The following is a 14,362-nucleotide window of genomic DNA, read 5'->3' on the forward strand; positions in this document are numbered from 1 at the left end:
TGGTTTCTGTATAACATGATGATACGGAGGTTATATACGGTACTACCTCTATAAATTCGATGCTAAAATCATTTTCATGCGTTTTTCACAATGTAGCGTCAATTTTGATCACGTGATCTACTTTAACGCTCAAAATGAGCGTCGAGCGTCCGCGTGAAAAGGCACCTTCAGGCTTCTCTCTGCTAGTGTACACTAGTGCACATAGTTCAGCAATAAAGAACAAACCTTATATAACCTAGACTGCTAAAGCTCCTTACACAATGCTAGGCGATAGTGGGTACTTTCCGATTCACGCATGATGCGCATGAAGTGACAGAAAATCTATAGTTCATGTCACGCATATTATAGATTCTCTGTCACTTCATGCGCATCATGCATGAATCGGAAAGTACCCAGTGATAGCTATAGGGAAATAGTGATAAAAATTGTCGCCACCCGTTACACAATGGCGCGATAGGAATAAAAGCCAACCAATCAGAATCGTGCCACTTTTTCAAACGTATGACATAGTACATAACCTGTAAAGCCTACGGCACACGGTACGATTTTTCGTACTGGATCTGATAATATTTAGTAACATACTAAAAATGCACCAATCAGAATGCAGCATTTCTAATATCTTTACTGTCAAAACGTTTTACATTTGTCAGCAGATTTTAGAGTAAGTTAAATATTATTTGGTAAGTACTTGTGAAACATTGATATAAGTATGCGGTTTTCGTTTGGTTAAGTATGCTGCGAAGACTGCGGATCTGACAGCCTTGTATCTTGGCAAGAATCTGAACTCTGAACGCTGATTGGTAGGCTATAAAGCAATAGATATAGAATTCCAACTCGTCGGAAATTTATCGCTGTTGCCTGTTCCTATATTCCATTCTGCATTGGCATATGGATTCCCTAGTGTTGGAATTCTCTGTTTCCATATCGCTGTGCTATAGCCACAGTATATTTATATACAGTAGGGACACACAGCGTCGGAACCTTTGATCTTTTTCAGCTGACCTTTCAGCAGTCCGCCATGTCTTTAGGTTGCAGCACCGTATCAATATTTTTGTTGTACCCATTACTATTAAAACAATTTTGCGCGAAATATTTTCGATATATTATTTTATAGTCATTTTTTCTGAATAAAAATTAAATATTGCATAAAACGCGAAATCAAAATGATAGTATTGTAGTTTTACAGATTATATTTTACTATAAATGTAATCACAGTAATGGAGTTATTGGGTTCTTTATGTTGAACGGGATTGGCATGACTTATAAAAATGGTCGCTTACGATGCGCAAGCAAATCTACGCGGCTGATTTGAGAACAAAGGACTGTCCCTACTGTATGTAAGTATACTGTGCTATAGCTATAGCTATCGTTATTCTTATCGCTATCGCCTAGCATTGTGCAAGGGGCTTTAATGTGGACATGCATATATAATATACATATATATATATATGTGTGTATTATTTTTTTTGTGTATAGATGTTTAACTTTTTTTCATATATTAACATATAATAATATTAGCAATATATTAATATAATATAATAATATTATATTATATTAATAATAATATAAGTAAACATAGTAATATTAGAGTATGATGTTGCATGTTGCGCTTGCATTATTCTTTCATAGATAGTATATGCGCAGCAAAAGCCAATGGCGTGCGCGATAATCTTTCTCAAAAATAATCGTGGCGCATATCGCGTTGTCGCGGCCGCCGCGTCGTCGCAATGTCGTCTTATTCGGTATGCAGGGTCGTATTCACCACCGCGTGATTGCCACTGAATCGCGTTGCTGCGTCCTGCGCACGTTCCGTCATTCGTCGCTCTTCGTGTAACCAGTAGGCGTGTCGGGGATCAGTGACGATAGTCGCGCGACTCTGCATGCAGGGTGTAAATACTGCGCGTAAGGGTGGAACATCGCACCTTGGGAGTGACAAGCCTCGTGACAAGGTGAGTTTCTTTCTGAGGGAGAGAAAGAAGTTTCTTTATGCGAACGAGCAGGAAGCTACTTTTCACGAGATCAGAGAGAATTAAGTGTCGAGGCTACGCTCGCAGTGACATGTCGATCATTAAAGGTGTGGAGGATAATATGTGGTTCAATAAATAATGGCTCAGTATTTAGGATGTTTAGTCTGTCACGCTAGAATTTCAGGTTTGAATCTATAGGAATTAGAGGTATGGAGAGAGAAAAAGAGAAGGAGCAGAGGCAATCGCGATTTCGTCAAATTGGAGTATTTAATTTTTCTAAGTTTCTCTGCAAATTCTGATAAATTTATATTTGCGAGCTTAAGACACGCATATACTCCCAGAATGGAGTTATTTTTTATTATTTATTATTCAAGCATAATGCATAATATCTATAATCTTGTTCTTGTTCCATAGAAAGAGAGAGAAAGAGAGAAAAAAACAATATATTAAATATTTAATAAAAAAAAATTATTTTTTTATATTTTTATATTTTTAGTACTTTTGTAATATTTGTTGTGATTTAATTAGATATTGCAGATGTGATGAATGTCGAGAACATTTTTCGGAATAAAATTTTTATTGAAATTTTTAAATTATTTTTCTGTCTTTTTAATCATTATCATGTTACAACATCAAGTGTTAGTTTTGATTCATGTTTATAGCATTAGGAGTGTTAAAGAATTCTGTAAGAAATGATTACGATTAATCTTAAAATAAGAAATATATGTAGATATTATATTAAAATCTTTTAATGTAGAAAAACCTATTATTTAATTATTGTTAAAAATAAATGCAATAATTTAAGTTAAATAAGTGAAGAAATTGTGAGATTAATGTTCATGCAACTCAATGAACTTATAATGTTAACGAAATTGAACTCGCGGTGGTGAAAGGGCAATGTTAATATAATGTCAATATGTTGATTTTCTATATTTTAATTTTTTATTTAATTGTGAATATTTTCTATATTTTTTACTTTAATAATATTTTCTTAATTACTGAATTTTTAAAGATATTTTTCTCCTTATTTCTACAATATTTTTTTAGTATTTCTTATTTATTTTGCGTTGAATAATTGTTTATAACTAATTTGAAGTCATGTCTTTTTACAATGTTTTTTGCTTTTTATGTACTTATTATCTAGATTATATTTCTACAACTAAAACAAATTGTTCTATTGAATTTTTGACATAACTATATAACACCGATACATATCTTATAACTTTCTAAGAGAATTAGTATTTATATAGATATTCATTAATCTATTTACTAAATTCATTGTTTAGAAAATTCTTTTCTATACGAAATTGTAAATGATGTGACAATATCATTTAAGAAGAATCTAAGGCGAATAATTATAATGCAACAAATTTTATTTACCGAGTCAAAAAAGTAAAATTATTTTTTCATATAATTTATTGTGTATGTTAACAAATAACTTTTATACAACAATAAATAATAACAGCGTAACAATTATATATATCTCAAAATTTGGAATATTATATATTGCAATACATTTAATTTTGAATATTTAAGGATATTTACTAGATGATAGATATTCGACTAATTTATCAGACATGCATTTATATTATATGAGTTGCATGATTTATTAAAGAAATCTTGCGTTTAATATAGAGGTGCCGCTATTGACCATCTTGCTATCCTTTTCCAAGCGCATGGGTGCGGTTCTGAACCTATAATATTCTGTTCTACTTTTTACCGATATTGCCGTTCTATATGTATTTCACTCCTATCAATTGTTCTTGTTTATCGATGACATAAACATAAAAAATATAAAAAAAACACGAAATAAATTTTATGTTTTATTTATAATTCCATGAAAATAATCTTAAATAAGTATTAATCTTTTATTTATCAATTCAAAATTATCGAAATAAAAAACTATTTGTGAATTTTTTATATCAATTATTTTTGAGGATTATTATGATTTAAGGAATAAATACAGATTAATAAATAATTCTTGTTAATATAATTATATTTAAAATTAAAAAGATCCAATTTTATAAGTATTATAAATAAAATAATATTTGGAATTTTTAAATGTTTTTTCTAAAAAAAAAAGAAATTGTACAAATTAAATAATTTGTAGAAATAATATGAGGTTATTAACTTTGATATGAGCGTTATTTTCATTGATTTCAGAACTTGTATCTGTAGTTTAGTGCTAGATTGCATTGTTAATTATTGCATTGGATATATTATGTCATTTTTATTGTTTATTTATAGATTGATCGAAACTACTTATTTGCATGTATTATAAGTCAGAGACCGATTCTTGTATCTTTATGCCACGATACTTTAAAATTATTGGCTATTATTATACAGGGTGTTTCAGGAGGAACGGTCAGCATTCTAGAACATGATTGTACACATCATTTTAAGCAAAAAAGTTTATATAATATACACTCGTCAACAAAATTAACGCATATGTATTTTAAGTCAAAATTTCGCATAATTTCAAATAAGCATAACTCCGCTAAAATGATCGTATTTGAAAATTTTTTTTTTCGCTGTCAAGCCTGAAGTCTCTACTTTAAAAACCATTCGTCATTTTTAATTTATCCTCCTCCCCCCCGTACGCCACTGCTTCAAAAGTAAGGACGTGTTTTGTCTCTAAAAATTTGCGTACTTTGACGCACTCCACGGGGTGGAATAAATTTTTTTCGCAATTCTTATCATAACTATCGTAAAATGTGGATTTTTTACTACAAATTTTAAAAAAAAGCAAAGTTCGTACGATTTTTTTTCGCGGAGTTATTACATATGAAAGTTACCCATACATTTTTTCCATTTAATGACTCCAAACCCTCTCTGCTGTGTGTGTGCGTATGTGTGCGTGCGTGCGTATGGTTAGGAGAGGGAAATGTAGGAATGTTTTCATTCAAAATTGTGTGTTCCCGCCTCGCCTTCGATTACTTCTTCTATACGTTCATGCATATTAATGCTCTAATTGTTGTTTGAGGAATTTGAGCCCAAATTTACACGCACGCACGCGTGGGCGTATACACACACATACACACACACACACACACACACACTATGCGCCAAATCCAACCAGCAACCTTGTGGTGCGTGTCGGGTAATACTAATGCTGGCGGTAAATGGAAAAAATGTATGGGTAACTTTCATATGTAATAACTCCGCGAAAAAAAGCGTACGAACTTTGCTTTTTTTTAAAATTTGTAGTAAAAAGTCCACATTTTACGATAGTTATAATAAGATTTGCGAAAAAAATTCATTCCACCTCGTGGAGTGCGTCAAAGTACGCAATATTTTAGAGACAAAACACGTCCTTACTTTTGAAGCAGTGGCGTACGGGGGAAAAGGATAAATTTAAATTCTGATGAATGGTTTTTAAAGTAGAGACTTCAAGCTTGACAGTAAAAAAAAAATTTTTCAAATACGATCATTTTTAGCAGAGTTATGCTTATTTGAAATTATGCGATATTTTGACTTAAAATACATATGCGTTAATTTTGTTGACGAGTGTATAAACATGTGTCCTATTCTAGACGATTATAAAGATACAACATATTCAGTTTTAAGAACAAATATATATGTATTTATTAACTTATTAGAATCAAATTCTATGAAACAATTACATAAAATTTTAAGCTTATAATACATTTGAATAATTAATATTAATTAATAACAATAATTTCAATTAATTAATAATAATTTCAGCATGAGTGAATATGAGCCATTTTGATTACACCAAAAACAAAAAATTTTAAACTAATACAGGACTTATCAAACGTGACCTAATGTTTACATTCGTAACCATCAAAACAGGAAACGACGAAAATTATTATAATTGTAAACAAAATTAATAATATATGGCTCTTTTAATATAAATTTAAATGAAAAAATAAATGGCAATAAGAGCCTGGCGCTGTTGGCAGATAATATAACAAATTAGAATAACATTATAAAATTTATTCTAAAAATTCTTACGAAATTAAATGACGCTTGTTAAATTAAAAATTAAAATTATCGCGGACGTTTTGGACCCCTCTTAGGGCCATCTTCAGCGCATATTTACTATAATATTTACAACATAAATTAGAAGCAATAATAAAAATACAATGTAAAAATGGTCGCGTATAAATTCAAATTATAATACTGAGCTATTTTTACAAGGTGAAATTTGTAATAACATCAATTTTGATGTTTTTAATTATTGACTATGTGTATTTTAAGATCTGCGGTTGCATATTTTTCCGGTCTAAAAAATGTTGCGATTTGATGTATCACACAGTGTTTCATCACGGAATCCCCGATTCATCGTTTCCTGGCTCACCAACCTTGGAAAGATGTAATTGGAAACGGACGGATGATAATAATTAAACCAAAAATTTGCTACTTCTTCGGACCGAGCGATATATTTTATGGTGACTTCGTTTATTGCTTCTATATAATTTATATTGTAAATATTATAGTAAATATGCGCTGAAGATGGCCCTAAGAGGGGTCCAAAACGTCCACGATAATTTTAATTTTTAATTTAATAAGCATCATTTAATTTCGTAAGAATTTTTAGAATAAATTTTACAATGTTATTTTAATTTGTTGTATTATATTAAATTCTGTGCTCTGTGTGTGTGTGTGTGTGTGTGTGTGTGTGTGTGCGTGCGCGCGCCAACAGCGCCAGGTCCTTATTGCCATTTATTTTTTCATTTAATATAATTGTTTCATAGCCATTTGGTTCTACTAAGTTAATAAATGTATTCGGTCTTAAACATGTTCTTGAACACGTTGTATCTTTATAATCGTCCTGAATAGGACACATGTTTATATAAACTTTTTTGCTTAAAATGATGTGTACAATCATGTCCTAGAATGCTGACAATTCCTCCTGAAACACCCTGTATATGTTATTATATATTTTATTTAATATGTTAATAAATTTCTATTCTTTTAATATGTTAATAAAATAATAGAAAAATATTTATAATATTAATTTCTCTCTTTCTCTCTCTTGCTCTTTTTTTATTATTTTATTATTTTTTTATTAATTTTATATATCTACTCTGACATAAAATTAGCGTTATTGTTTTCGCTTTGTCAGTAACTTTATATCTTTTTTTAATCTATTAAAAAATAATTTTTATACATAATAGATGTTGTATATCATCCCATAAGTGTGTCCCATAAGAAGTTGCTGAAACTAAATGATTAGTTCTCCCTTCTACAACTTTAGAAAGGATCTTACGGTTAATGGTTGTTTCTCTCTGAGAGAGTTTGCAGTTTTATTCTGGCTGTGGTAGAAACAAATCCGCGCGCGTCAAAATGAATAATCTGACGGAAGAAAAGGTCTATCTTATTGAGTGCTTTGTTTCTAGAGAAAAAATATATGTTAATGGGTCCGTATTTATAGTCGTTTCTCAAATCTCAAGAGCGCATTAGGTTAGATACTCGGATTTTATGTCTTAAGATACAGACGATTCAATAGTTACATTTTGATTAAAAATTAACTGAAATTTTTAACTGAAATTTTCTCTTGAGTATCTTTACTGAATCGAGGTTACAAACAAAATCAAATTGATTTTAAAAATTCATCTATTAAACCATATTATGTCTCAAGACTGAGATGAGATTTGAGAAACGACTATAAATACGGACCATATAAAGCATTTTGTACCAAATATAGAACGCATTAGAATTCAAGCGAAAACACTCTGAAAAGATCAGAAAATTTATTTGTTTATACTCACGTACAGTGCTCTATTTTTCTAAAACAATTTTAATTTATTTTTAATCTATTAAAATAACCCTATTAAAATAACTTCATATGTATTTTTTGCAAAGTAATCGACAATTTTTTGCACTATTCAGGACCGTTGTGCAAAAAAAATTCTTTTTGAAAAAATTGCAAAAAAAAATTTTTTTTGTACAAATGATTAATGATATAACAAATGATTGTTTACACAAAGTTTAATATAATTTTCATTAAACAAATAATTTTTGTTCAAATAGTAACGGTGTATATTTCGAAAACATGTGTCTTTAGAATGTCTGATTTTTGCTACTGTTTTATAAAAATCAAATAAAATTAAATAAAAATTTTCCATTGTACAAAACAGTATACTCAATAAAACTGCAGAATGTCTTCTATTAAACGCAATTTTATTTTTCCTGATATCGGTACGTGTTACAATAAGACCAAATTAGTTTCAGCAACATATTATAGGACCCTTGTATACATATGAATATTATAAGTATTATAAAATTATATAATACAAATATTATATATATATAGAAAAGTATGCTAAATCGTACCCCCTAAGGCAAATATTAAAATTGCAATAAAACTATCAAAGAAATGATAAAATCGTACTCCCTAAGGCAAATATTAAAATTGCAATAAAACTATCAAAGAAATGATAAAAGAAGGAGGGTCCATAAGCCCGGTTTTTTTGGCCCCCTCTGAATTTCTTTTTAAAATATCAGAAATGTTTCATAACATACATAATATTTACATATATTCGGGTATCATACATAACCCAAAGAAATAACCTTTTTTTTTAAAAAAGGTAAAAAAAAGGACGCCAAGTTCATGCGCCATGTGAAAAAGTGTTATACAAAAACAGTGTCTTTAAATTATTGTAAAAATACTTAATATTTCTAAAAAAAACAATATCAAAAAATTGCGCCAAATAAAAAAAAAATTTGTTTTATAAAAAAAATTTGTCTTATTATTTTAAATATTAAAAAAAAACTACTCAGCTAAATATAAATGTGTATTAATTTTGCAGATTATTATCTGATCTGAATATAAAATTTATCACAGAATTACCATTGTATTTTTAAAAATGATGTTATCTGCATAATCAAAACGATTTAGACTCGGCATTGAAAATATTAAAATAACGAACAAAAACTTGGCGTGCCCGGGTCGGGGCACTAAAATGACATAAATTTCCTAATAAGATTGTTTAAAAATAATTCTATAAAATTTATTTTTAAATTAATAAGTAAGATTTCTGTTTTGTGTTTAAAGATATTTCACATTGAATAATGTAATTATGCTATTCATCTTTTATAATTTTATATTTTAAACTTTAGTTGGTGTAGGATTGAGAAATATATTCTTAAAATAAATTTTATAATTTTAATTAATTTGTTGATATTTTACATTTTATGCTATATTATGCTATATTATACTAAGACAATGTATTTTTGATCAATTTCATATATATATTTTATTTATATACAGATTTATTTCATTTAGATACAGATAATTATTTATTGTAATGTTTTAATATAAATTTTATTTATATTTGATTTATTTTATATGCAGATTACTTATTGAAGATAATTGTATTTATTATACACATAAATTTGTTAATGCATATTACTATTTATTGCATGTCAAATTTAATTTTTAATGCCCCGACCCGGGCACGCCAAGTTTTTGTTCGTTATTTTAATCCTTTCAATGCCAGGTCTAAATCGTTTTGATTATGCAGATAACATCATTCTTAAAAATACAATGGTAATTCTGTGATAAATTTTATATTCAGATCAGATAATAATTTGCAAAATTAATACACATTTATATTTAGCTGAGTAGTTTTTTTTTAATATTTAAAATAATAAGACAAATTTTTTTTATAAAACAAATTTTTTTTTGTTTGGCGCAATTTTTTGATATCATTGTTTTTTTTAGAAATATTAAGTATTTTTACAATAATTTAAAGACACTGTTTTTGTATAACACTTTTTCACATGGCGCGTAAACTTGGCGTCCTTTTTTTTACCTTTTTTAAAAAGAAAGCTTATTTTTTTGGGTTATATCATTCCTTTTTGTAGTATATATTTATTCAAACATCTCAAAATAAAAAAGCAAAAAACCCGCCACTACTCCCGTTATATTTCATCAAAATACGACGGTCCTCTTTGCTTATAGTAAATACTACAGATCTTTCAAATTTCTTTGCTTACTAATAGATATAAAGAATTAGGAGGAGATGTCAAAAAGATATTGAAGAGCAATGAGTGTAACGCGAACAGCCAATTCCTGGAATGTTATATGATGTATGTACATATTGTTACGTTCATTGACCATTCAATAATACGACAAATATATTTTCTGTCGCGTGCTTTTCAAGACTGATGGAATACATATCGAGGCCGCGATATAACACATATGGTTTAATAACGGTATACAACAAGAGAATAATAAACATATATAACGCACACGCACATATACAATAATTGTATACAAGAATTATATTAATTATATAATACAAAATTGATTGTTTTATATAATTCATTAAAATAAATAATATATAATTAAGAAAAGAATAAAGGAGAATAATATTAAGTTATATATTTTTAATACATATATGATTAATAATAATAATAAACAAGATCGTATTTATTAATAATGATTTATTAACAACATTTTAATAATGAATATATTCTTCTAAACTTGAGATTTATTCGTTATTTCAGTATTGTTTTTAAATAAAAATCTAAAATTGTATTTCGTATAATATACAAATAATATTTTTGATATATATTGTCGTCATTGTTGAACATATTGCGCGTAAAATTGGCTGCCATATAATTAACACAATCATGTTGTTGAATGAGTTCACTGTTACACATATTTTCTGAAGCTCTACGTCCGGAAGCTCGCTTGTATGCATGACTGATCCTTCTCCACGAGCAATCTCTTTTAATCAAAAGGCAAAACTCGCATTCGTATAATTATGTAACAGATGGCTCTCGAGCAAGTAAAAATTAAAATGTCTTGAACGTATCGAAAATAAAATGAAAAAAGCTGTTGCGTATTGAAATGCGAAATTGTTGCAAAAAAGTGTAAAGTTACTTTTTCACATATTTTATTTTTATTATAAATTTTTTAATATGAAAAATTTTTTTTTAAATCCTTTTTTCCTCTCTATATATTTATATACATATTATATGTTTTATATTTATATTTATACATTAATTATATTATGTATATTTATTATATGATATATTATATATAATATATAATCTAAACTAAACACCTAACTATTGCATTTATTTGCCGTATAATTTTTTTGTACGAAAGAAGCTAAAATCTTTTCTTTTAGTGTAATATTGTTTGGCAATTAAAATAAATAAAATTAACAAAAATAAGTTGATACAGGAATCGCGTGTATATATATTTTTATATTCGATTCTCGATACGTACATTTAATCCGTCTCGTGCAATCTATATAATTTAATCTCTGTCCTGTGTATGTGTTGCGTGTGTGCTCTGGCGGAATCATATTGTGTGCAATCTAGATTATTATTATTATTGTTATTATTGATTTGAAATCGCGATCGAATCTCGATTGGGGTCGATCGTTCTTGCGACAGTGAAGCATGATCGTTCCAGCTGATGGCATTCGCAGAACGTTATTTCGTTTCTTTGCGATCGACGCCACTCACAAATCGATACGCTATACTTGATATTCTCCTATTTATTTTCTGTTATTTTATTTTTTATTTTAATGACAAGATATAGTTTGTAAAGAGCAATATAAAATTGCATAATCTCTTTAATCACCTACTTAATAGAAAAGATAGTATAATTTTGAACGAAAAGATAATATATATTGCATATTATATGGAAAATGGAATTATACATAAATATTATTCAAGCAGTTTTTTATTCTTGCAAATTTGATTTAATATATTAGTAGGTATTGATATCACTTAAAAAAAATTTTTTTTTTAATTTAAAAAAAAATAAAATAAAAGATTTTAATAAAATTTATTACTTATTTCTTTAATATTGTAATAATAATTATTGTAGTAATAATAATTTTTTTCACTTTTGGACATAGTTTTTTAATTTCTGGCATTATTGTCTTTTGTAAAATGTATACTGTACAAGTAATAAATTTTAAGTAATAAATTTCATTAAAATTTTTTATTTCATTTTTTTTTATTTAAAATATTTGAAAAATGTTTATATTTGTTCGTAGTTCCATAAGATAGAAATTATATAAAAATACAAGAAAAAATTAAAATTAAAAAAAATTAAAAAAAATGTTTGTAAAAGAAGTAACGCGGGCTCTTAAAGCACATTTTAGAGACAGTCTCAACCTTGTGAAACGCAGAGAGCTTCCAACAAACATGAAAACTCAGACATTAAGCAATTACTTCATTAACTCCAGAAAACAATGACAAAACATAAGGAAAATGCTGTTTTTTTTTGCTATTTTGGGGTTTTAGAGCTATATTGGAGTTGCCATGTTTCTTTTTTAAAAGTCTTAGTGGTTTCTTAAAGCAGGTATATTAATACAAATTTTAAGAGTGTAAAAGAATTTTTAGGTCATATAATTTTTTATACAGAATAGATTAATAAATTAGTTTGTGATTTTTGAAAATAAAACAGCCATTTTTAGGCCGCCATATTGGATTCTTCTAAAATACCACACGGCATTATAAAATAGATATATTAAAGTAATTTTTCCGGCCAAGAGAGAATTTTTAGCTAGTTCTCAATTTTAGTCGTAAAGCTGTTTCGGCTGACGCGGAATATGCCATATATCAGGGTTGGCATGTTTTAAACAATTTGTTTAAAACTGTTTGATTAAAACATGTTTAAAACAGTGGACACTGTTTTAAACATTTTTGTTTTAAACAGTTTTAAACTACTATTTAAAACTGTTTAAAACATTGCAATTAAAACATATGATTATTTGAAAAAAAACTGTAAAGAAAAACAAAAACAAACAAAAACTAATAGACGTGCAAAACTAATGTTGCAAAAAGGTTTTTGTTTTAATTTTTTTAGTTTTTTATCTATATTTATATGTAACATATAGATATAAAAATATAAATATAAATAATGAAATAAAAATAATAAGATAAGTATTATTTTAACAGAATATTTTTTTTGGATATTAAATATATTAAGTAACAATCAATATATAATTGAATATATTAAAGATTACTTATAAATTATAAAGCTATCTGCACAAACTATTAAAATCTAAATTATAACACATTGCATTTTACTTTTACATTTTATCTATTGCAAATAATTAAATAATGTTATTCCTTTAACTAAAAAAATAATAAACATTTAAGTACAAAAAAATGAACGGTAACAATAACATATTGGAATTGGGAATTGCATTGCAGTCATTGCATATTGGGTATTTTTTTAATACCTACTTTTATAAATTTAATTAAAATTAAATAAATTTTAAAATTAATAACTCAAAATAAAATAAAGAATATAATTTTATATATTAATAAAGAATTATTACTCAACTAAGAAAAATTTGTTTAAAAGATTATATTATATAGACTCAGTTTCAATCTCAGTTTGATCAACCTTTTTATTGAGTGCTTTCAAAATTGTTACTAATTTTGAAGCTTTTTCTACGCCTAATCTGTTTCTTAGTTTTGTGTGCACTAAACCAAAAGCTGAAAACAGTCTTTCTATGCCAGCAGAAGAAGCAATTGCTGTATGAATTTGTGTTACTAATTGTAAGTCAAACGTTACAGTATTAACATTTTCTTTTAACGCAAGCCACCTAGTATGTACTCTATGTAGATAATTATTATAATTAATAAATTCAAAACCAAAAAAACCGATATGGTAAACTCCAAACTTTGAACCAACTAAAAAACAATCCAGTTGTCCACATTTTGCACGCTCAGCGGTAAAAAGCCGGTAGTCCATGCATCGAATCAAGCGACGCGAGTGGTCGAACATTACATTACGATTACACAGATCAAAGCTATCAAGTGTTTTTTTGCTTGTTTAAAACATGTTTTTTTTGTTTTAAACATGTTTTTTTCTTACTTTACTTAAAAACACGTATAAAATAAAAAAACATTGTTTTAAACAAAAAAATCAATGTTTTTTGTTTAAAATGAAAAAAACAAGTTTTTTGCCAACCCTGCCATATATATATATGTATACAAGGTGTCCCATTTAAAAAAATTTGCTCAAATATACTAAAAACGCCGCATTTCAGAAAAAAATGTTTCGAATAAAAGTTGTTTGGTTTTGAGGAGGACACAAAGTGATAAAGTTGACTTTGCATGACAATTTCAAGGTCAGATAAAGGTTACATTGAAATTTTTTAATAGAAACCCCTATTTGTTATTGTAGATTCTTGTAGCTGACGTTTTCTGAGGTACATCGGGTAACGTTAATGCCGACAGTTCTCAAACTTTAATGCCTCATAACTCAGGAAATTCTGAACAAAATTCAACTTATTTATAGTGTTTTGAGAAAGTCTCGACGTCAGCTACAAAAATCTACAATAAAAAAATAGGGGTTTTCATTTAAAAATTTCAATGTGACCTTTATCTGACTTTGAAATTGTCACGTAAGGTCAAACTGACTTTATCACTTTGTGTCCCTCTCA

General features: G+C 27.6%; 1 protein-coding gene across 4 annotated transcripts in view; it reads left to right on the top strand.

The window, feature by feature from the left end:
* Positions 1-1,680: 1,680 nt before the first annotated feature.
* The window catches only part of LOC145944381 (tolloid-like protein 1), a 66,931-nt gene continuing 54,249 nt past the window's right edge, over positions 1,681-14,362 (top strand). For 2 of the 4 annotated variants that reach the window (XM_083052666.1, XM_083052667.1), the window contains exon 1: positions 1,681-1,949. The gene's annotated coding sequence lies outside the window, so the exon portion shown is untranslated. The remainder of the gene's footprint in view (positions 1,950-14,362) is intronic. The other 2 variants (XM_083052668.1, XR_014426666.1) reach the window with 2 other exon arrangements.

Source organism: Prenolepis imparis, unplaced genomic scaffold (assembly GCF_030444845.1).
Source record: "Prenolepis imparis isolate NDT839.2.m4 unplaced genomic scaffold, iyPreImpa1.0 SCAF_13, whole genome shotgun sequence".
In the NCBI taxonomy this organism is placed as follows: domain Eukaryota; kingdom Metazoa; phylum Arthropoda; class Insecta; order Hymenoptera; family Formicidae; genus Prenolepis; species Prenolepis imparis.